This window comes from Crinia signifera, chromosome 9 (genome assembly GCF_055691185.1).
Source record: "Crinia signifera chromosome 9, ASM5569118v1, whole genome shotgun sequence".
Taxonomy (NCBI): domain Eukaryota; kingdom Metazoa; phylum Chordata; class Amphibia; order Anura; family Myobatrachidae; genus Crinia; species Crinia signifera.
The window spans coordinates 91753297-91779004 of NC_139225.1; the positions used below are offsets into that span (position 1 = coordinate 91753297).

The 25708-nt window shown below is 44.4% G+C and overlaps 1 protein-coding gene across 9 annotated transcripts in view; it reads left to right on the plus strand.

Moving 5' to 3' along the window:
* Positions 1–25708, plus strand: part of PAK3 (p21 (RAC1) activated kinase 3) — a 202861-nt gene that overhangs the window by 89427 nt on the left and 87726 nt on the right. For 2 of the 9 annotated variants that reach the window (XM_083159378.1, XM_083159384.1), the window contains exon 1: positions 10398–10658. The exons of 1 other annotated variant lie outside the window; for it this stretch is intronic. The gene's annotated coding sequence lies outside the window, so the exon portion shown is untranslated. Of the gene's footprint in view, positions 1–10396; positions 10659–25708 lie in introns of those variants that run through there. 6 more of the 9 variants (XM_083159382.1, XM_083159380.1, XM_083159381.1 and 3 more) reach the window with 6 other exon arrangements.

The window sequence follows — 25708 nt, forward strand, 5'->3', positions numbered from 1 at the left end:
TAAAGATAGCTCCAGACCACCCCTAGAGATACCGTATGAGAGCGGACGCCTGGGTCTGCTAATTAAGGCTGATTACTACACCTGAATGTAATAAGCAATGCTGCAGCCTATTAAGTGAAAACCATGATTTCACTACCTGCAAGCCACACACAGCACTCAAACACATTGGAAGTATATCTTTCTACACTTCTCTACATGTAAAGGTTGGTTTCATTTTAGGTAAGATTCATTCAAAGACCTGCATATATATGTCAAGGTAGTTATTTTATAACCATCTACACCCATTCAGAAAGTGTTTTGGTATACTTTAAAAAGCAGGACCCTGAATTCACAGAAGTCGACATGTGTCAACTTTTTCACTGTAACACAAACATAACAGTTTTTTATATGGAAAAAGACACATAAACCACATCTAAGAGCAACAAGGATGTTTTTGGACTCAATTTCTACTTTACTTGCACTGTGGCGTACGCTCAGATATACGGAAGGTGTCGGTGTGAAAATGGACAACATCCGTCCGTACACGGTGGCGTACGCTCTGATGTATGCCAGGTATCGGTGGCTAAGAGGGAGATCCGTCAGTACACAGTGGCGTATGCTCAAGTGTACGCCACTCCCCATTGTCGGTGTTTGTGACCGTCCGTGTGCGGCTGTTCTGTGGGCGGACTTTCGCTCACCGCGAACGTACGGTGAAACAGACCGTACTTACGTTTCACCGACCTAACCAGAATAACGCCCCATGTGCCCCAGCAAAAATAGATTGCCGGGCCCTAGACTCCATTCTTCTCAGCCATGATAAAAAACACGTGTACATGTTACAAGATACCTTTTTTTTTTTCTTCAGTTTTATGTCCCTTATAAATACATGAAAAACCAGAAGGTGTATTACTACCGCTGCCAATCTTTTTATGATACTACAGTAGCTTTATGCCACCGCTCTTATCTTCCTCCTACAATCAGCACATATTTACCTTGTTGCTATAAAACTGTGCCTGTATTCATGCAGCATGTAAAACCCATTGGACAGATCACTGATGGTAAAATGCATAGAGAGATCTTGGCTCATTTTTCACAGTCAGCATCCCATTTGTAACCTGCAACCTGCCAACGTTTTTTACAGTGAATTAATCCGAAGGTTTATGTGCAGCAGGGAATATTTTGATGCCGCAGTGTGCACCTGTGCAAAATTAATATATTTTGCAGTGCCTCCCTCTATGTGAGCCTGTATTTGCCATAAAAATAGAATATTCCTATTTATAAGCTGGATAAGGATAACGTGAAACCACTTCTTCTAATGTAAGAAATTCTGCTTAGATTTTGTGCCTTACAGTATTTCCAATGGACCATGATTATATTCACCTAAAGCAATAGACATCTCTGTTACACAATTGTAATGTACAGGTTCACAAACAGGAATACAGCTCCAAATGGGTCACTGTATAATGAATGGGCCTGATTCAGACCTGTGTATACTCACAGCCTAGCGAACAGGTCAGGGTGGGTGGCTGACATGTGACGTCAGCCGCCCACCCTGAACAAAAGTTCTGCCAGGGGATCACCCACCATTTTCATGGGGCTGTCCATAAAATGCTGGATGTTCCCCTGATGCCGTCCCCGCCTTTGGTGACTCGTCAAAAGCGTTCACAAAGGGGAGGGGGAGGGGGGGGGGGGGGGCGGTCGGGTCTGCACTTGCCAATGTATGCCCATGGGCAGACCCCCCACTATTGAAAATGGGGCCTAATTCAGGTCTGAGTTGGCCTCGTTGTGAAGTATTTGGCTAGCAATAAAACATGATATAGCTGTTGCAGAATTAGTAGAGTAAATGGGGCTGCTGCAGGCATTGGCTACCTGGGCCTTTGCCTTGAGCACCACAGACTAAAGAGCTCCTGGTTCTACCATGTTCTCCTAGCCGCCACCCTAACTGCTGTCCACACAATGGCCTTTGCAGCTTTGGAACAGCGTGATGGAAATTCTCACACTCTGCAAATCTTCCCTATTTAGCAAAGAGTAGGATGAGTTCATATTAAGGTGGAATTCAATTAGCTGTGGCAGGCTAATAATCAATACCTGGGACTCATGTTGATCTTTTCACACCAAAGAAAAATGGGGAATTTGCTTCTGGTGTAATTGGGGCCAGGCATCACCTGGCAAAATGGCCGGTACTCAGAAATGCTGTGCTGGGGAATTGCCGGGTGGTCGGTGTGAAAGGGGTATTAGAAGGAATCTGTGTAAATAGTAATAGTTCTTATATTGTGATAGTGTCTTGTCTTGCTTAATTGTTCAGGCTTATATTCAGTATACTAAAGTATTTAGGTTAACTTATTGTCCATTTATACAGGCATGTCTGACACTTCTGTTTAACATCGTAATGAAGCAGCAACTGCTTTTCTTCAAAGTAATGTTTAAACTATCTTTTGAAGTTTACCAGATGATGTACTTACCAATTGACAGCCACATAGAGAATATGGAACACAGTAAATGGCAACAGGATCCAAATGTTTAAGGACCTTATTCTGGTTGACTCGCAAGACTGCGTATTCCAAATGCCGGGTCACCGCCCCCCGATTCGCACGCCGTGCTTGTTAGCCCGGCATGCGAATAGATGTTTTACGTAAACATCCATTCACAGGCCAGGGGGAAACTCCCACATCGCGACCTTCGAAAGATGTGGTGCGTGCACGCATATCAAAAGTGACTCTCAGGTCACTCAGATATGCGTGCACATTTGGGAGGAAGTGGGCGGGCAGCTGACATCCGGTGATGTCATCAGCCCAACCCTGGCGCCCAAGACACCGGGCGATTATCTTGGGAATGAAACGCTGGGCGTTCTCATGGGTATCCGGACTATGCTGCAGAACATTTATAGAATACCAGCCGAAGAGTATTTCAGAATAACAATCCAAATGATCTCCTGACAAAACTCTTATCTGCTTATTGTACTCCGTGTGTTTATCACAATCCAGCGTATCTTGATGGGCCACTCAGATTTTGGCAGAATTAACTCTACTTTGCAACCTTCTTAATTAAATTTCATCATGCCTTGAAATCAACAGATCTTAAGTGGTAGACTCTGCATAAGTTGCCAGCATGAAACACTACATTTGCTCTAGTTGTATTGTTATTTGTTTTATGTAAAAGTTAATAGCATAGGTATACGGTTGTTAGGTCGACTTGGGCTCAGGTCGACACTTCAGAAGATCTACATGGGTTTAGGTCAACAGGGTCATTAGGTCGACACAAGCATTCGAATGGCAAGGTCGACATGGTTTATTGTGTTATTTGAGCCGACATGTGCCGATGGGTGAGCATAGCGAGGCACTGTTCCCGAAGCATGGCAAAACGGTGACCATGTTGACTGTGTCGACAATGGGGGCAAAAAAAGTGAAAAGCCCATGTCAACCTTTTGATTTTCGTCCTTGCCCATGTCGTCCTAATGCGTGTGTCGACCTAACCACCCTGTCAACCAATCCCATGTTGACCGTCTGAGGTGTTGACCTAAGCCCATGTTGACCTTTAGTGGTCGACTCAATGCATGTTGACCTTTAGTTGTGTATGATCCCATATGATCGATACCCAATAGCCTATACCAGGGGTAGGCAAGTCATTTTTTTTCACGAGTTTAGAAGGTCCACTTTTCTATCCTTTGCGGTCCGGAGATGGACCGCGGTCCGCCAGTTGCCGGTCCCTGGCCTATACAATGATGTTAAAGAGAGAATCATTTTTCTTAGGGACATGTTCATTAAGCTAATTTTGCACGAAATCCCCTAAAAACAGACCTTTTTAGGGGACAAAAGCAAAATGTAAGCTTCCCCCGGAGGTATGACAGGGTTCACAGGAGTGTCCCACCGTCTCCGATGGCACAGTGGGGAAATGATTTGATGGTGATTGAGGTGAGGATGGATATGTAGTTTTTCGCTGTAGTGTAACATCTTCGCTACCCATTCACAGGCTTGTGAAGGGGGCGGGATTACACTCTGCTGGGGCGTGGCTAACTTTGCATAGTGAATGCAGGGGCAGATAGTTCGCTGCTGTGCAATCAAATCTAAATCAGGCCCATTGTGAGAAAGCTGTCAAATGGTGACTGTCCCATTTTTATATGGGGACTGTTGGGAGACCTGTAAAACATGATGGGAATGTAGACAAGCAGGAAGTTGCAAATTGTGAGCTTAATGGTGAGAAGAGCAGGGAAGGGCTGTCGGGAGGGGTGCCATAGAGCAGCATCAGTTTTGGTGAGCCTGCAATGTGTACAGCTATCATGAGCGCCTGAGCAGCCCTGTACTTTCCTGTGCCAGTAGTTTCTACCTAGGGTGGCCAATCCCGGGATTGGTGGGATCCCGGGATTTCTGAATTAGACTGCACATAGGGGGTGAGATTTAATAAGATGAGATTTTCAGAAAGTGAGAGATTTGGTGAGAAATCTCCAGTTTTTTTAAAGCGGCAATCATTTATACTGCAAAATCAAACTGGTTTAGCAGTGTAAATGATTGCCGCTTTAAAAAAACTGGAGATTTCTCACCAAATCTCTCACTTTCTGAATCTCTCATCCTATTAAATCTCACCCGTGATCTATCAAATATTGTTTTGGAAATTCTTCCTATCACTGTTGCAGAAGATTGCATGAATGATTGGTAGATTGCCTTGCTTTCACCCCTCTGTCCGGTTCATCCCAAACTAGCTGGATGGTATTTATGTCTGTATGCTGTGCTAGCCATTCCATGATTTGAAGCCTCACTTCATTTTCTTGGAAGGTAGTTCTGACATAGGGCCAGATTCTCTAAGCTTCAAAAGTGATAAAATGGAGAGTGATAAACAGCCAGCCAATCAGCTCCTATCTGCCATGTCACAGGCTGTGTTTGAAAAATGTCAGACAGGAGCTGATTGACTGGCTGTTTATCACTCTCCCGTTTATCACTTTTGAAGCCTAGAGAATCTGGCCCATAGTCTGGAGGTATATTTTGAGTCATTATCTTGCTGTAGGGGGAACCCTTCACTTACTAGGTATAGACCAGAGTATTTAAAAATGCAGTGGTGGCCCTTTTTTATTGGGGTGCCGGTCGGGATCCCGACTGTCAAAACACCGACAGCCGGGTTCCCGACGACCGTCGGCTATTTTCCCTCGTGGGGGTCCACGACCCCCAAAGAGGGAGAATAGAATAGGTGGCTCGTGTAGCGAGCCAGCAAGGGGCTTTGTTGCGCTCGCCATGCTGTCTGGGTCCGGACAGTCGGGATCCCGACTGTCCCAGGATCCCGACTGTATGACCCCTATACCACACCCTTTTATTGAAGGTGCCAATCACTCTATGCAAGTCACGGACTCAGGATCTTGCAGAAGGGCCTCAGACCATCACACTTCCACTTCAATGTTTGTCAGGTGGTGTAAAAGGGGTTATTTACTAACCTCCATTTCCTAAATTTGTTTTATCCCCACATTTAAAAGGGCAGTGCTTTTTAATAGCAAGACATCAGTAGCTTACTCGCGGACCTGCAAAAACCCTGTGTGATGTGAAAAGAACTGTAATGATTTAGAAGTCAAATTATATTATTTTTTTCCACGCTTAACTGTCTTACACGTAACGCTAATGCAAGTGTCCAAACTCATTACATCCCAACATGATTTTGTTTTCAACACATATTCACTTCACATTTGTGTCCAGAAGAAATATAAAAATAACCTACACAGTATGAAAACCAGTAAGCCCAACCTAGCGATGAGTGAAGTCACTGCATAAACCGAGCTGCTTTGGAAAGGGGCAGAGTTCTGGCCGTACAGTATTCGAGTGTTGCTTTATCATTGCAACTTTCCTGCAAAACATTCTGCACTGCATTTGAACAATTGTGCAAAAGTGTCTACTCCTTGGAACTGTACAGAACAAGTGTTGGCTGCAGGCTTTTTTTATAGAATATTCAACAGTTATTATTTTTTTACTCCAAAAACAAAAAAGGTAACATTACCACTAAATAAATAAATTATAGTCAAAGCAATTTTGCTGCTAATTTGTATGGGTGCCACATGAGAAAGGCCGTCTTTCAGGAAGGATTCACTTATTTTGAGTGAAGGGAGATTGTTGCGCAGTTTAACTGATTTGCATGGCCGGTGTCATGGTTAGCATGGGGTCATGAGTTCAATACCCAACATGGCCCTAACTGTGTGGAGTTTGTATATTCTCCCCAAGCGTGCGTGTGTTTCTTCCACAATCCAAAAGAATATATACTGGTAGGTTAATTGTCTCCCAACAAAAATAACCCTAGAATGTGTGCGCGTGTGTATGTGGTAGGGAATATATATTATAACCTCCGCTCGGGCAGGGTCTGATTTGAACGGCCAAATATTCTCTGCACAGCGCTGCGGAATATGTGTGCGCTATATAAATAACTGGTAATAAATAAATAAAGCCCCTCCCTCAAGATATTCTCTTTGCTGCCTGCCCCGTCACCAGAACTACATGCCAAGAGACACTGGGTGGATGCCACAAATACAGATCGGCAGACGATGGAGGAAGGTGAGGCAGCATTAGACTACTGTGATAATAGAAATCAGTGTGTCAGTCAAGTCGCACTATCACTATTTTTTATTTGTTTGAATATTTTAAAGTATTAATATAAGTGGCAGCTGCCTTGCCACTCGATGTGATATTTGAAACGTATGGGGGGCATACAGATAAGCCGGCACATACATAACCATATATCTGTGTGTGTATTTGTAATTTGTATACTGGTGATCACTGGTTTCTGTGTAGTTCTTATTATGTCATGTGTCGAAAGATTTTAATCCCAGTCTTTTAAATTGATAATTAAAAGTAACATTTTATATAAAGTAAGAGGGCCAGATGTTTCAAGCTTCAAAAATTGATAAAACGGAGAATGATAAACTGACAGCCAATCAGCTCCAACCTGTCATGTTACAGGCTGGGTTTGAAAAATGACAAGTAGGAGCTGATTGGTTGGTTGTTTATCACTCTCCACTTTATCACTTTATCTTTAGGTTACTCAGATTTCTGTCTCAGATCTTTAGCCAAGGCCAGCAGATCTGTGTCGGCAAACACTGACTTTGGGCACGTCCACAAAATGGACAGGTGACACTTATCTATACCTGGCAGTCAGTGCCAGTGCCCTACTGCCAGTTATAGATACGGCTGCCTTCTGAGGCCAAGACCAACTTGGTAAATGTTTGCTTCCCTGTACTGGTGCTTATGCTCTTACAAGAGCATTTGGGGGTAAGAACCACATGTGTTGGATACATACCTCCTAACAGTCCCGATTACAGCGGGACAGTCCCGATTATCAGGGCCTGTCCCGCTGTCCCTCCCACGGTCGGCAGTGTCCCGCGGTGAGGGGGGGCTGTTGGGAGTCCCCCCTGTCGGCTGCTAAGCAGTGGGGAATATACGCTGTGCGCATGCGCACAGCGTCTATTCCTGCAGACAGGGGTCTGGGGGCATGGCTAGAGGCTCACAGAGCCTCTGGGTCATGCCCCCATAGCGTCCAAATGGGGGCGTGGCCTCGCGGGGGAGCCGCGAGTATAGACCACGCCCCTGGAATTAGGCCACACCCCCTGGAATTTTCAGCGCGGCGCGCAGCAAAGTCCCGCCTCCGTCGCTTCAAAAGTTGGGAGGTATGTGGATATATACTGTAGTGCTATCTCCACTAGGGCATTAGTTATGTGTACTGTAAGTAAGAGAATGTTGTGGCACTGGAGTATGTGGAAGTAGCATGCAGGTAGGGAATGTTAGAGAAGTAAGGCTTTAAGGCTGAGCAGGTGTGTCCTGCAGGAGTTTGCCGCTGCTGCCATATAGGAGTTATTAAGGGTTTGTGTATTTTTTTTTGCCAACATGTTTTGTAGAGTGTCGGCTTCATCCAGATTTTTTTTAATCTCATAGCTGTAAGAATAATTATCAGAGGAATATTCTAAAAATAAAAAAATATTAATTTCACTATCCTTTATTTCTTGGTGCAGAGTTTATCAAACGCTGCCAGGTTTTAAGGATATCCATGCTTGAGTCCACATGGTTAATTCAATTTGATTGAGGTACTAATTTCAGTCACTATACTTAATTCTGGACTGTATTGGTGGAGTTGTGGAAACTCTGTTTTGTATGTCTCCACAATGCAGTATGCAATATTATTTCATAGGTTACAATTATTTTTATCATCATGTAAATGAGCTTTTGTGCTTTTCACATGACCAGTTTCTTCATGTGTACAATCCGGCTTGTACCTAGAACCAGGGCCGCCAAGAGAAATTCTGGTCCCCGGTACAACAACTTCCTGGGGCCCCCACGGGTGGAGATCCCCAAACACTCTGCGGACCTTGTGTTACGCCACTGTTTCCAAGGTGGATACACGTACAAAAATTTACACTGTAATGTCTATTACACATGTCACACACCCATTACATATTATACCACATGCCATAATGCTCATTACACGTTATGCCACACACCGTAATGCTCATTGCATATTAAGAAGTTAACATGCTCTACCAGGGGTTAACATGTTCTGCCAGGGGTTAACATTCTGTGCCAGGGATTAACCTGTCTGCCCTGATTTACATGCTCTGCCAGGGGTTAACATGCTCTGCCAGGGGTTACATGCTCTTTGCAAAGGATTTACACATACCCTCCAACATGGCCCATTTCATTAGGTACAAAATGCTCTGTTCCTGGACTTCCCTGCCAGTGGCAATTACAGATGTGAGCCTGCAGCACAGTCCAATATTCAAAAAGGGGGGGTCACATATACTGCCACCCCAAGCATCACTGTCCTGGACTCACTGGCAGTTGATGTGACTGCCCCTCTTTGAATTTTGGACTGTGCTGGAGTCCAACCTCTGTAATTACCACAGGCAGGGAAGTCCAGGAACAGAGCATTTTGTACCTAATGGAATGGGTCATGTTAGGGGTACTTGCCATCAAATAAAAAAAAAACCTGTGTGTCCAGACCAGGGCCCCCCTGACAGGCCCGGGTAAATTGTACCCGCTCCCCCCCTCTCTCGCCTAGAACATTGTGGGCCCCATAGCAACATTGTGACTTCCCTGCACCAAATGGTTTTTGCGAGACTCCACTTCACAGCAGTTATACATTTTATGTCCCATAGTAATGCCTTAGTTAATTTGCTTGTCACTTTGTAGAGCTAGCAGTATACATAATTCACATGATGACATAAACCCCAGTTCATATTATGCTATATTACAGGGCTCTCTTTTAATACTGTGCTACATGAACGTGCCCCAGTCCTTAATATATAACTTTAGTGTCTTCCATATTAATACAGGTTGGGTCTCCCTTAACCGTGTATTCGAAAAAACGGAAACAGAAATTGTCCGAAAACCTCTGTTTTTCAGAATATTTTGTTTGTCGTTGCCACCCCCCCCCCCCCCCCCCCCCCACACACACACACACACTCCTTTTTTTCATACTTACCTCATCCCCCGATGTCCACGGCGGTCTCCGGGATCCTCTTTAGCAGCATCTCTGGTCCCAGGGGTGCATTGCACGAGTGCGCAGTCACGCCGGTGACGTCACCATCATCACCACGCACTCGTGCAATGCACCCCTGGAGCTGGAGATGCCGCTGAAGAGGATCCTGAAGGCCACCGTGGATGTCGGGGGAACATCGGGGCAAAAAAAATAAATTCCAAAAACCGAAAAAATCCCTTATCCAAAATGCTCCAATTCAGGCTAGTCAATGCTAATCAGGCAAATTTGGGAAATTCATATGCAAATTTATCACCTGAGTCCAGGCCCCCTAAGCCCCATAGCAATGGCATCCCTTGCCGCCACTAAAGTTCCGCTCATGAATACCAGTCATTTTATAAAATCTGAAACCTTTTTGAATTGTTTTCTGTCTTTACCATTTCCATATGACCTTTTATAGACAAAAGGAATACTTAAGGGGGTCATTTTCCAAAAGGTCCCTAAGTGCATCCAATGGCAAATGCTGCAGTGATTTCTTTTGCATAGCATTCCAGTAGTTTCTACCCTGACTTCTTTCTGTAAAAATGCTATTGTGCATTTGCAGATTTGGAGTTTGTGACATTGTCTGCTAAATGAGCCAGTGGTCTAATTGTGAATTAAACAGCAATCATGGTAAATATGTTGAAGTAATATATGTTTCCATGTTCTCATCTCTAGTGTAGCACAGTGGAGAGTGGATAGGGTAAGGTAAGAGCAGCACCCTGCTGAAATGGCATGAAAGGAATGTGCCGTGTGTACTGATTTTTTAGTTATGTTTATGCAGCCACAGTGTTTACTCCTGCTGGAATTGCACCTCTGGCCACACACAATGCTGTCTGTCTCGGTGTTAGTGAAAGCATCACGTTTTTTTAAGCTCCCTCCCTCTCTCGCTCTGAAAGGTTTCTCTATTCACTTCCTGCTTCGAAACAAAAGATTTGCCTATACCAGCCCTCCTAGTGCTATTAGTAGTATTATTATCAGCCTCCTGGCAGCCAATCAGGGATGGAGAAAGATGGTGACATCATGGGCTAGGGAACAGCAAGGAGGTAGCTGAAGCATCCAAGCCACTAATGTGAGCACTGGAGGTCAGGAGCTGGATAAAGGATGGCAGCAGTTCTGCAGATGGACTAAACCAGGGTTTCCCTTTCATCAAGAACACTTGTTTTGAAAGGGACGCAGCGGATGAAGCATGCCAGGGTGTGTGTCAGGTAATACCCTGTTCTTCATTGCCAGTGTATCATGCTGCAGCTGCAGCCCATGCTGCCTTATGTTCAGCAGTGTTAGCAATGGCCTGTTCTGGTCTCTCCCAATTCTGGCGCAGCCTGCAGAATTCTCTGTGCAGACTTTGGTTTTTGAGATGCCATTTTATTGTAGCACTGATAATCAGCAATTCTTCTCTGCTAGAGGCAAAAGGGTTACTATGTCTTCATTTTGTTGGTGACATACATCCCAGAAGATTGACCGTGTAAATAAGCCCCTGTATTGTTGTACCTGTGTACTGTTGGACTGTCTGGAGAGCTGGGTTTGTGTGTTTCTGGGGCTGTGCATGTCTGGAGGGATGGGGGCTGTGTAAATCTTAGAGCGACATCTGTGTATACTATAGGATAAGTATTTCCATATAGCTGTGAACTGCATTTGGGGATGATGATGATGTGTGCACATCCATATTTATATACATTAGCATAATTCTTTTTCATTAAGGCTGCTGTGACCAGCGTGTGCCACAATAATGTCACAAGAACTAGATTGAGGTTTAATTATGCTTTACGTAAATCACAAAGATATAAATGCCTGCCTGTCTTCAAGCCTATTCTGTGATTCATGTGCAATTGCCATACTGTAAATTGGAAATACAGTATACAGATTAAGGAACGATGGTTCTATATCCAAAAGAGCTTGCAATCTTTGCCATCTGCAGTGTGCCTCTCTGCGGGTGAGGGCAGTAAATGTACTTTGCATATATTATACTCTACCCCTTTTGTGCTCATATTAAAGACACCTGCTCTTCTGTTTGTGTGCCTGGGGAGCTCGGTAATGGGCCCCCATATGCATATTAGCCTTTGTCCAAGCCCTGCTCCTTGGTCTGCTGTTCAGGCTGTCATTATACATACACTCCCTCTCTGTCATCAACCTGCTGAGGGACAGGATTTTAGTACTGACAGCCACTGTCCTTGTACAGCTGGGATAGATCTGCCCATTCTAAAGGCCATTGGTAGCACATTCTGTTCCATAAATACACACATTCTTAATAATAATAATATGATTATAATTATTATTATTATTATTATTATTATTATTATTTATAGCTTCAAAACATGAAGCAAAACGTCTGCTTTATTGTTATTTAGATGTTATTAGGAACATGAACATAAGACTTGTTTAATATACATAAGGATGACGCATTTCCATTATATATTAACCTTTATACATTGATGTGCATCTTCTAGAAGAAGGGACACTGCTTTTAGAACATCCAGCATTTATATATGTGGTATATGTGACCTTTGCAGTCATTCCTCCTTGTTATATGTATAATAGATTGTCCGATATTGCACACTCAGTTCACATATTATTGTGAATGCTTGGTTATAATGAACATGCAGTTCCAGTAATACCAGGAACGAACAGCACACCAAATTGCAGGTAAAAAGTTATATTATAATCTGTAGCGCCGCATCAATGGTGAACCCATTAGTCACAAACCAAGGGGGAAATTTACTAAAGGAAATTTGTAAAAAAAATAGGTGTATTTGTATTTAGAAATACACTTATTTTTGACATTTACTATCCCGAAAATACGGCAATTCGTATTCGTATTGATGTGCTATCAATACGAATACGAATTGCCGTATTTTCGGGATAGTAAATGTCAAAAATAAGTGTATTTCTAAATACAAATACACCTATTTTTTTACAAATTTCCTTTAGTAAATTTCCCCCCAAGTGTCATGTGCAGTTAGTAGCAACTTTTGGCTAGTGGCCTGACTGCTGTTTTGACGCTCATGCCCACCTTTATGATGCTGAGTGGGAGGTACAGACACAAGGGAATTCCCACAGGGGTGGGCAAGGTACTTGGGTGCCAATTTTTGTGAACTTCGGCATTGGGTTGTGTGGGAGGTGTCGATTTGCGAGACCGCTAGCAGGGGTGCTTGTGGGTTGTGGGTGCGGTGGGAGGTGCAGAGGGTGGTTATGACTCAGTAAGGTGTACTGGGAGACAGGAAAGTCTGTGCGCAGTCACGTCTGCCAGTCTGAGAGTTATGAGGGAGAAATAGGAAGTGCAAAAATTACACAGAAATAGGCCTGTTGTGTAATAGATATCTCACTGAAACATGATTCAGAATTTGTTAGAATTTGGCTTGGACGTTGGACTGTTTGAAAATTGTTTTTTAGCCATTTACCTGTACCAAATGTCCTGATAGTCTGAACCCCAAATTACTGGAGAGTTCAGCATCCTAGGAGTTGTCTACTATGTGTCCAAGTCAGTTTTGGGGTGTCATGTTACCTATATTTACCATTCATAATACATTACTGCAGGGGATAGTGTAACATGCACCTGTCACCTACACGCTGCTGGACCAGTACTAATAACTAACCTGTCAGCTCACATTATAGATATATCTGTTCTTTACTGTCTTATGAATGGTGGACTGTCCCACTGTGTGCAGCTCGTGGCATGACCATCATAGAGATACAACATATCAATTACCTTATAAATAAGACAATGGCCCCTATTCTGCTTCATTCGCAGCAGCCGCAATTTTGTACGGGGACCAATGTTTTGCGTATGCACATGCGCAGCAGCTTTTCTGCGCATGTGTATACGCTGGGTGCGTGCGAACTCAGCAAAGAGTCTGTTCGCCAGGTGCACGCACCCAGCCTTCTGAGTGGGGGGTGGAGGGGGGCGTGGGGTACCGGGCTGGGCCATTAACATATGTGAACGCCCAGTGCTTCACGGGCGTTCCCATGAAAACGCTGGGCGTACGCATTCTAATTTGTCGTGACGCACGTGCGGAGGGGCGGATGTCAGCTGCCCGCCCAATTCCTTGCAATTCTACACGCATATGTAAGGGTGGTCTGGACCACATATGCGTGTGCCTTCACCATCATTGGATGGTCAGCGACTATCAAAAGATGGGGGAGGTTCCCACTAGCATGCGAATGGATGTTAATGTAAAACATCCACTTTGCAAGCCTTGCGAACGCATCCTGCGTGCGAATGGGTGGCGCCAGCGACTCGCAAGGATGCAAATTCACATTCGAGCGAGTCACCCAGAATAAGAGCCTATGTCTGCTGTTATTTATAGCTTTATGTTTTGACATCTTGTACAGTTGGTACCTTGGGTTGTGAGATATGAGTGACCAGCACGATCAGCATTATTGCCTCATAGCACTGAGGTCATGGGCTCAATTCCCACCATGGCCCTAACTGTGTGGAGTTTGTATATTCTCCCCCTGCTTGCGTGGGTTTCCTCCTGGTGCTCCAGTTTCCTCCCACAATCCAAAAATATACTGGTAGGTCAATTGGCTCTCAACAAAATTAACCCTAGAATGTCTGTGTGTGCGTCTATATGTGTTAGGTATTGTAAACTCCACTGGGGCAGGGACTGACGTGAATGTTCAAATATTCTCTGTAAAGCGCTGCGGAATATGTGTGCGCTATATAAAAAGTGTTAATAATAAATAAAGCAATATACTGTATTGACATTAATCTCGAATCTTAATCTCGTTAATATGCTTTTTCATGTATACTTTTTACATGATTTTCAATTACTGCATGCTATTAAATAATTTTTGTTTGTGTAAACACAGTTGCCCAATAAACAGGATAACCATTATTAAGTAGAGTATATAGTTTGGGTGCCAGGAGTGGAGTGGCCAGGAACAAATGGGTCTGTTTTAGGAAAAGGAAAGTTGTAAATTATAATGGAGGCTCTCCCCTGGTCTATGTTTCTTGTCCCTTCTGGCCATCTACAGCCCCATTCCAGCTGGATTATAAACTAGGGAAATGGGAACAAATGACTGAGCAGACCAAAAATGGGAACAAATGACTGAGCAGACCAAAAGGCTTCCTATTGATCTTTGCAGTCATTACTCCTCCCCCATTACCCAACCAATAGCTGATTTGAGTAGACTGCTTAGTCAGCCTTGGGGATTTCCTCTCAGCACCACCTACAACGGAAGCATATGTCTTCATTGAGTTACATATAAATGAGAACACTTGGCATCTTAAAGCCAGCTTGGCTGCTACATACAGTATGAGCTGTATGCAAATAAAAATCATTTGTCTTAATATGTAATTGTGTCTGAATTCAAGAGTACAATCATCCTTAGATGAAGAAGATGCGTATCTGTGTATCTGATATTTGTGTATATCAGCTCATAATAATAATTGTATTTGTATAGAGCTCTTTCTCCCACAGGACTCAAGACGCTTTACAGATGTCTGAAACAATACACATACTACAGAAGATTTAATTAATACAGCAATAGACAAGCCACACAGATATAAAAAAAGAAAACCTATATGCAGGATTGGAGAAAGCATTTTGGGTAATAACCTTCAAAGGTTATGTATTCCACCCTCACAAGGTACTATGTGAGGCAGCCATCTTGGGTGTACTGCGTAGGATTACCCTGGGTGCAGTGGCGTAGCTACAGGGGTCGCAGCGGTCGCAACTGCGACCGGGCCCCTGAGCCAGGGGGGCCCAACCCCCGCCACTGTCATACCCTCAGCAGTATTAGCTTTCTTGGCCCCGGCCAGGGGCGTAGGGAGGGCGGAGCATAAGGTCCGGGCAGAGGGAGATCAAATGGCGCCGGAGCCGTGCTCCGCCGCCCTGCTCGTCCGTTCCCCCGCTGCCTAACCCACCCGTTCCCTGCTGTGCCGGGTGCCCGGCTGCCCCGGCAGAAATTGTACTGTGTCCGCTGCTATTTCCAATTAAGAATCACGCTGGACCGCTAGCCAATAGGCGCTTGCTGGACTGCGAGCGCCTATTGGCTAGCAGTCCAACGGGAGACTTGATTGAAAATAGCGGGGCACGCAGGGGCAGGGAGCCATGTGCTGTTGTTTTTTACAGCTCCCTTCCTGTCGCCGCCGCTGTTGCACGGACCCGGATGGCGAAGATGAGGATTAGGCGAATGACGCGCAGCAGAGTCCGGACGAGGGGTAAGTGGATGGAGCTATCCAGGGATATCCTTTCTATACCTGTGCTGCTGTGCATGTGTGAGCGGGACACGGGCTGGACATATTTGTACAGGTGTGTGTGCAGAGAACCCGGCTGGCCTTATACATGTACATCCACAGCTGACTCATACATCAGTAGCCTACTGTGTAGTCAAGTGAGTCAGCCTGGGGGCTTCTGATGTAACATGTGCAGAGGGTGGAGGTCCTGATTGCACAGTCAGTACATACATGTCACATGTGAAAGCATGAATATATGTATTCTGTTCAATAAAACTTGAAGTTAAAAAAAAAAAAAAGAATATATGTATTCTGTGTGTAAGGAGATTGGGCACACTGTAAAGAGGAACCTGGCTGTCACTGTGCAAATCTCATTAATATCATCCTCTTCTGCAACATGTCTTTCTGTCTTCTTCCTAATAGCATTCATTCATACATGCATGCATGTAGTTGCAGGGTATCATGCGTGTGGATGATCCATTACAACTACTATGGTTGTCACATGAACTATGGTTGTCACAGAATATGATCATTGCATCAAAGTGATCTAGTTCTCCCTTTCTAGAGAGCAGAAAACGATGAGATTATTCTGTGAACTTTTATGCCCTATTCCTTACAGCTGGCGGCGCCGTCCTTAGTGGTGAGCACACACCTTCGTTGTGAAACCTCTTAAGGCCCATACACACTGGACGACTTTCAGCCCAAGGCCGCCCAGTGTGTTTGCACCAGCGATGAGCGCTGGTGCAGCCTGCATCATCACCGGGAAAGCCACTCATCTGCTGGTTATACCAGCAGATGAGTGGCTTTGAGGACGGCCAGTGTGTATGGACCTTTAGTGTGGTATCAGTGAGTACACAGGGTGCTGGCTGCTTGGAGAGAGGCAAGCTCTGTCCTGCTTGCAGTTCAGGAATACAGGAAGTGGGAGCTTTACTTGGGGGAATATGGAAATCCAGACCACCTATTGTGTTTTTTTGTACTTTGCTTATTTCTTGTGCCCTAGCGTAAACTATAATCAATCTTTAGATCTATAATTTCCATCTAGCTGAATACCTGTAGAATGCGGATGTTGTGGCTTTTGGTCAGTTGGCACTATAGATTGTAAGCTTGCAGCAGGGCCCTCCTACCTCCAAGTCTGTCTGTTGTTACCCAGTTTGTTTTATCACTGTCTACTATTGTGAAGCGCAACGGATAAATAATTATCACTCAAGCTGAGCTGAGACTATTCAGCATTGTTTCACCTGTCTGCCTGTCTGCAGTGCTCATGTCACATGGATTCTTAGTAGTGGGCTGCTGGCATATTAAATAAGTATATTAATAATAAGTATATTAAATATATTGATTTAATATGCCAGCAGCCCACCATGTGGCATGAGCTTCATCAGGTGCTCGGCCGGGGGGCCGTTGTTGTATGTAGGGGGGCCCCAAGCTGACCTTTCGCACCAGGGCCCATGAACCCTTAGCTACGCCCCTGCCTGGGTGGAATAGGTAGCTTCCACAAAGTGGGTGGTTGCAGCATCTTATCGCTAGGATTAGGGTTCCACCATAACCATCTGTGTATTTTTCATCCCTCCACTAGGTGAGGCAGGCACTATAAAAATTAGCCTTTGGGAGTAGAGTCAAACATTGACCCAAGGCATCCCTTTGGGATGCAGAATAAACAGATATTCATCTGCATTTTGACTATGCTACATCACATAAGGTTGGCTATGGGCGAATTCCCAGACTCCCTGATAGTACACCTGAAAGGGCAGTGGTGGATACAACCCCTGTGTTTGGAGTCTAATAAGATTTTTATCATTCTTTATTCAACTCCGCTATCATCGGGCATCATTTTTTTTACCAAATGTGTTATATACTCTTTGCACATTAAGCCAAAGGATCAGCCGTCCAGCCGATCCACTGACCATTCTGGCCATTGGTAACTTACCGATCGTTAGCCTGATGTCACAACTGGGCGGGCATTTACTACTAAACTTCTTACTACGTTACTTTTACTAAACAAGGCAACACAGATAGATAATTATTGTGTGGCTGCCATTCACTTCTACAGAGTCCAACTCTGGTCTGTGTAAGCGCCGTGACTACAGTAGCTCAGAAACAGAATAGTGTTCCTGCCAAAAGTAAAGGTAACAGTCATTTTAGTTGGTGTGTATGATTAATTGGCAAGACTTGGAACAGTGTTTTAGAAGACTTTATAGAAAGAAGTAAGGGGGTACAGTTCGCATGATATTTCACTGTGAAACAGAGGTACTGTTAATAGGGATGGCCATCGGTGCAGTTGCCATCGATGGTTGCCTTCGATGGTGATTCTGCAACCAGCCATCGATATTCATAAACTATGTGATTGATAACCATCGATAGTTTTAGCTATCAGTGGTTATCCATTATCGTTGATTGAATGATCCGTGGGCCAATCAGAATGTGGGGGCAGGGCTTCTGGGTGTCGGGGGCAGAACTATGGTCTGTGTCCCAACACATTGGAAGAAAAAAAAAGAAACATTGATTCTCCTTTGCCCTTGATGTAGGGACACCATCTGGTTCTCCCACATCTCTAGCAAAAGTTTTAAACATCGGCCATAAACCATTGATGATTTCAAATCATCGATGGTCGATGGCCATCCCTACTGTATTGTAGAATAATTGTTGCTTTGTGCAGTAATATGCAAGTTCTTAGGGTTGCTGTATCTTCTTTTGAGTGCTTGCCCTTGCAGTGTTTGCTGAGGAGAGTTTTGAATGAAGATATGGGTATTGAAATCAAAGATCATATCTATGCTGCAACCATCCACCGTTACTTGAACTGTGGCAATGCCATATCCAGAATTCCAGCATTCCTCTAGATGCACGCTACAGCTTGCTGTCATTGTTATGCTGCTGCAGCAGACAGGTCAATCTTAAAACTTCTATACCAAGGTGTTGAAAGAATTTGATTGGACAACTGCCACAGACATCCAATCAGCTGCAGCTGACACAACTGTGTTAACTGCAAATTGAATGTTTATTATGACATGTTATTCTGTTTGTCTGTCAGTGGACTGGTCCTTTACATTGCTTTATAGTTATAGGGCTTCAAGGTTTTCAAAGTCAATGTGTCACTGCTTAGAATTAAACAAGTGTATAGAATGTATGTACTGTAATTATTGTACATTAAAATAAAATACTGTAAAACCCAAAGGTTATTTTCATGTCTAATAATGTATTTAGTTAATACATTGCAAATACAATAGGATGCTGTCCTATTAATATTAAAAAGTAAAATGTAATTTGTAATGTGATAGCCCATTGGTAGATGCATGAAGCCTCCTAAAGATGGAACAAATAGAGAAATTACCCATAGTAACTAATCAGCTTCTAGATACCATTTATCAAGTGCATTCTGTAAAATAATAGGTACAAGTTGATTTGTTATCACTTTCCAGGCATGGGCACAAGCTGCCAGTCATGTACAGTAACTTAGCACTCCCAAATAGATTTGTTTTTTTGTAATATAGTAAATTAAGTTTCTTTTAGGTATTCAATAAAATATTTCCACATGTCTGGGTATCCCTGTGACAGGCTTATCACCACATATATCGGTATACATGTGACAGGCATCTCTGCACATATCTGGGTATACCTGTGACATTCATCTCTGCAAAGGTCTGGGTATACCAGTTGCAGGCACTATTCCACACTTGATTGGGTGTATCTGTCGGTACTTGTTTCCTAGCACGGCCACAACGATCATGATCGTGGGCATCGTGAGGCCATCGCAAGCACTAAAAAATCGGGTGCGACGCGATGCCCGCGATTTCCCTATAGGAAACAATGTTAAATGCCTCAATTTAGCCGCGATGCCCCCGATTTCCCATAGGAAACAATGTTAAATGGGTCAATTTACCCAAATCATCATAGGGAACAATGTTAAATGGGCCATAAACCCTCCAAAACACCCCTGAACAGTGAAATGTCCCCCCAAAAGTATTTTACGCCACCCCACGATCAACGCGAACCCGAAGCGTGGCGAGCGGCGGCGGTACGCGTCCTCCGACCTTTTCATACCCCCACAATCCACGTCGGCGTGGAGTTGAGAATAGAATAGTGTGGCGAGCACAGCGAGCCACCGAGCCTGAAGCGTGGCGAGCGGACGCGGATACCTGTGAAGCCCGCGAAGGGAGGCGTTTACCTGTGAAGGTATCCGCGTCCCCTCGCGGGGCTCGCTGCGCTCGCCGCGCTTCGGGCTCAGTGGCTCGCTACGCTCGCCACACTATTCTATTCTCAACTCCACGCCGACGTGGATAGTGGGGGTATGAAAAGGTCGGAGGACGCGTACCGCCGCCACTCGCGGGCTAGCTGCGCTCGCCACGCTTCGGTTTCACGTTGATCGTGGGGTGGCGTAAAGTAATTTTGGGGGGACATTTCACTGTTCTGGGGTGTTTTTGGGGCTTTCTGGCCCATTTACCATTGTTCCCTATGATGATTTGGTGAAATTGAGGTATTTAACATTGTTCCCTATGAGAAATCGGGGGCATCGCGGGTACATTGAGCCATTTAACATTGTTTCCTATGGGGAAATCGTGGCCATCGCGTCTGGACCATTTAAGGCTTTTTTAGCCGCATACGACGCGACCGACGCGATTTTGACTATTTTCAATGCATTTCAATGGGAAAATCGGGGGCATCGCGTCGGTCGCGTCGTATACCACTAAAAATGACACACGGTGCCCGCGATTGTGGCCGTGCTAGGAAACAAGTACCTATCTGTCACAGGCACCTTCCCACACATGTCTGGGTATACCTGTGCTATGCGCCTTTCCACACGTCTGGGTATACCTGTGATAGGCACCTCTCTACACATGTCTGGGTATACCTGTGCTATGCTCCTTTCCACTTGTCTGGTTATTCTTATGCTATGCGCCTTTCCACTTGTCTGGGTATACCTGTGATAGGCACCTCTGCACACTTCTATGTATACCTGTGACAGGCACCCAGACACATGTTTTACCTGTGACAGGCAGCTCTCCACATGTCTGAGTATACCAGTGACAGGTACTGCTGCATGTGTTTGGGTATTCCTGTAACAGGCACCTCTGCACATGCCTGGGTATACATGTGACAGGCTTCTCCTAGTAGAGAAGAGTACTCATTTAGAGCATTCAGGTGCACTGCTGCAAAACCAAACGGATACACGTTTAGTCTCTCCATTTAAATATTCATTGTATGGATGGATAGCTGCTGAGGTGCACTTGATACTCAGCAGCCTATATTTCATGAATAGAAACAACAGCAGGCAGCCATAAATCTTCTCCATTCTGTATTTTTAGACAATATCATTTCTCCCTAGACATTCTAGTAATAATTAAGCCATCAAATAGCACACATCTTCCGTTGATCTACAAACACAGTGAGATAGCCCCCTCTGCTTTATTAAAGTCTCTGTGTAATCAGCCAGTTCCAAGATGTGTCTCAGGCAGAAGAAGACAAAGACTCTGGACAGCACATTTGAATTGACCATAAACCTGCAACATCTGCCATATTGATCATTGACCTGCCACAACTGTGTCCCATTATGGAGCATTTATATGGAGCCTCGCTGTCCTCCTTCTTTATGCCTGTGACAGTGGGACTAGATGTTCCTGGTTCTTTATCCTCATCACTAGGAAACAGCCAGCCATGCATTCAACTGATGGCAGGAATAAGATGTTTTGCCATAGCAAGGGAGTTCAATGAATGGAGACTTCGGTAAACCTGATGACTTTCCTGAAGAAATCTGGAGCTTTATGGTATAATTGAGCGTAGAGACGTGGCTTACCAAATCCAGCTTTTCATTTTCACCAGCTATGAGGGACATAAGATTTAAATCCTCAAACAAAAGGAATGAAGGACTCCCACACAGATATATAGTAAGGATTACAAAGTGGGGAAATTGTAAAGGGCTATTATTTAAGTAAAACATATTTATAGGCAGTCAATAAAACAAAGCGCTGATGAAGATCATAAAACAGATAGGGACATTTGGACTTGTCAAGCTTTTTTTTTGTTTTTTGTGTGTTTCCAACTTATTTGGTGACGCTCTTCTCCATTACGAAGTGATTCATGATCCGCTAATAATTTCAATACTACAGTGATGAAATACGTAGCAGTGAGCCACTTACTTCATACAGTCTGCTCTGGGCGTAATTACTTATTGTCTCTCATTTCCAAGGAGACAGGTGGGTTTTAATACTCAGACAATTACATTGAGAATGCCTCACCCTTTGCAAATGTACTTTTCTATTCATTAAAATCTGATTTATTATTGGTTATTAATATAATCTTCAGCTTTACATAAATTGCAATAGTTACTCACTTCAGTCCCTGCCCCAGTAGAGTTTACAATCTATATTCCATACCGCTTGTACCACACATATATAACACATATATATTACGATTGTTATCCTCCCAGAAGCCAATTAACCCACCAGTATATTTTTGGTGTGTGGCAGTAAACGCAGTGTCAGCTCTACAATTAGACAGCTTTAGGCCCAAGGGTTGGCTACTGTGGTGGTGGTGGTGGGGGTGGGGGGGTCACCTCCCAACATGGCTGTGTCTGTTCCTGAACCGGCATATAGGCAAGGAAAACATTGTTGGCCGTCAACAATATTTTCTTCAATTCATTCTCTATCTACAGTAGTTTCATATGCCCTCTGTCACCAGCAGGTAAAGGGAACAGGATAATGTACGCTTGCGAGCAGGGCCCTCCTACCTCCATATAGGTTTGTGTCTACTCAGTTTGTTTAATCACTGTTGGTTCCAATTGTAAAGCGACCATCGACTGATGGTGAATGCGCACGCATATGTAAGGGTGGTCCAGACCACTCGTACATATGGGTATAGAATTTCAGGGAATTGGGCGGGCAGCTGACATCCGGTTATGTCAGCTGTCAGCCCCCACGCACGTATGTTACGGATGCATTAGCATGTGCACGCCAGCGGTTTCATGGGAACGCTCTTGAAACGCTGGGCATTCATATATGCTAATTGCCCAGACCGGCACCCCATGCCCCTCTCCACCCTCCGCTCCAAAGGCAGGAAGAGTGCGCTCGGCAAACAGATTTTGCGCAGGAAATGCTGCTGTGCATGTGCATACGCAAAACATCGGTCCTAGTGCGAATTCGCGCCCGACTGAGTCAACCTGAATCAGTACCTTTATCTGCTAGAGAGTAGGGGAGCACCCCAGAAATTCAGAAGTTTCTTGGACATTCATGTAGAGTGGTCAATTATGCCCCAATCACACCTGGTAGGGCAAATGGATTCTGAAATACTTCATGTGTTTGTCTGACTGTGATTTGTAATATAGAATACAAGCTGTTTATATTCTCTGTAATATTGTATGTGATATATAGGTAATGTATAAATGTTGGTAATACTATGGGCATCTTAAATAATACATTTTAAAAATGAGCAAATAATAGTACTTTTTACAGGTAACAGTAATTTATGTTATAGAAATGTTCCTGTATTTACCGGAGACCTCACCTTTCATCAGATTTAATTTGTTTTTTTGATAATCAGTTGAGTCTATCCTCCTACTGGTATTCTCACATTTACCTCCATTACACCGCCCGAATGTTTCATATGCAGTGATATTTTAGCCTGTTACAGGGCTTGTTCCCAGGATAGAGATTGTTCGCATGCGCCCGCGCAGAGATGGAATCATTGGATGGTTACTTACCATGGAATGATTTCTCCTCCTGTGGCCGGTGCTTGCAGCCGCCGCGTGACCCAGGAGTCATATGGCGGCTATATGTATGGGCGTGATTTAGTGGGCATGCGTCGACGTCATGCACCAATCCCAACAGCTGCATTGACTGGGGCCCAAACAGCAAACCTATCGGTGAAGGGGTGTGTGTGTGGCACAAAAAAATCCATTTATATACTTATACCTATTGGTGAGCCCACCATTGTTGTGGACAAGTCCATGAAACGCCCTGGAACGACCCCTGCCTGTCACTCAGGCTGCGAGCGCATCAGGGGAAAAGTGCATCCCCTGCGAGCGCATCAAAGGAAAAGTTGCTGAAGATGCTCACAGCTGGGGCCGGCACATGTGCATTGGCGACAATGGGCATGCGCAGACATCTTATATGAACAGAAGCATCCTTCTGACAAAAATACTGACATGCTGAGAACATTTTTATATATGTGATGTTCAGATATGTTGAAGAGGTTATACCAAACTGGGCTTTGTAATATTGTCTGCTTGCCCTGGAAGCATACAGTGTAGTTACTGTAGTTACTGTATTAAGACTGGTGAAGTGATAATTTGTTTGGTGATAAAGCCGGTAATTTGACAGTTAGGAGCTGATTGGTAGGTCGTTATCACTTGCCACTTTATCACTTCAAAAGGCTTAATAAATGTGCCCCAGTGGGGTAGATGTATGAAGCAGTGATAACAGAGGAAAAGTGATAAAGTGCCTGGTACTTTATCCCTGGCCAATCAGCTCCTAACTGTCTCTTTTTAAACCAAGCCTGTCAGGAGCTGATTGGCTGGTGATAAGTACCAGGCACTTGATCACTTCCCCTCCCTTATCACTGCTTCATACAGTACATCTACCCCAATGTTCCTATTGCCTCAGTGATAATACTAGAACCTTGTGAATTCATAGGTAGCATTCTCATGCTCACAAAATGCAGTCACCATGGCAACTTGATGGAAATCAGAGAATTTTTTACTCAGTTGAGTAATGTTTTTATTTGTCCATTCTGCCAAATGTGTAGTGTGTGTGTGTGTGTGTGTGTGTGTGTGTGTGTGAAGAAAAAACAAATAAAGCGCAACGAACAGCAGGATGAATAAAATAACATTTACTTATAATAAGCTGACATATATTGGGGTTAGCATAAAGAAGCTTGCCAAAGAAAATCGCACCACAGAACTGCAGGCAGGTACGGATGTAGTATCACCGCTATGTGTATAAAATTCGGATGATTTTTAGCCTTTTTGATTTGATGTGCTGCTTGCTGGAATCCAAGAACTGAATGACTGGTGTCCCTGCTATGCCTCTGATGAAAGTTCTGCTTTGGAGCTTAAAACCTCAGACTATATGCTTTTTAGTAATTAAACAAAAGAAGACATTTTAATCATAGTGAGTGTGCCGGGTGGCACATGTCCCCTGTGCATCCTCCCTCCGCTCAGTGCTGGAAGCCAGCTGTGAATGACAGCCTGTTATCCTCCCCTTTGCATTTCCAGTAACATTAGACCTGGTTCCTGATGATTACACCTATCAGGCACAATGTTATGATATGCTGTGTGGTTCATGTAACCAGAGCCATGCTCCTGTACGCAGCAGAAGCTGGGTTACAGACTGTGTGTGACGGGAGAGCACCGACTGGCTACATATGAGTTATGGGGATTCCGGCTGGTATAATGTGCATAATGCTGGGTTACAGACTGTGTGTGACGGGAGAGCACCGACTGGCTACATATGAGTTATGGGGATTCCGGCTGGTATAATGTGCATAATGCTGGGTTACAGACTGTGCGTGACGGGAGAGCACCGACTGGCTACATATGAGTTATGGGGATTCCGGCTGGTATAATGTGCATAATGCTGGGTTACAGACTGTGTGTGACGGGAGAGCACCGACTGGCTACGTATGAGTTATGGGGATTCCGGCTGGTATAATGTGCATAATGCTGGGTTACAGACTGTGTGTGACGGGAGAGCACCGACTGGCTACGTATGAGTTATGGGGATTCCGGCTGGTATAATGTGCATAATGCTGGGTTACAGACTGTGCGTGACGGGAGAGCACCGACTGGCTACATATGAGTTATGGGGATTCCGGCTGGTATAATGTGCATAATGCTGGGTTACAGACTGTGTGTGACGGGAGAGCACCGACTGGCTACATATGCGTTATGGGGATTCCGGCTGGTATAATGTGCATAATGCTGGGTTACAGACTGTGCGTGACGGGAGAGCACCGACTGGCTACATATGCGTTATGGGGATTCCGGCTGGTATAATGTGCATAATGCTGGGTTACAGACTGTGCGTGACGGGAGAGCACCGACTGGCTATATATGAGTTATGGGGATTCCGGCTGGTATAATGTGCATAATGC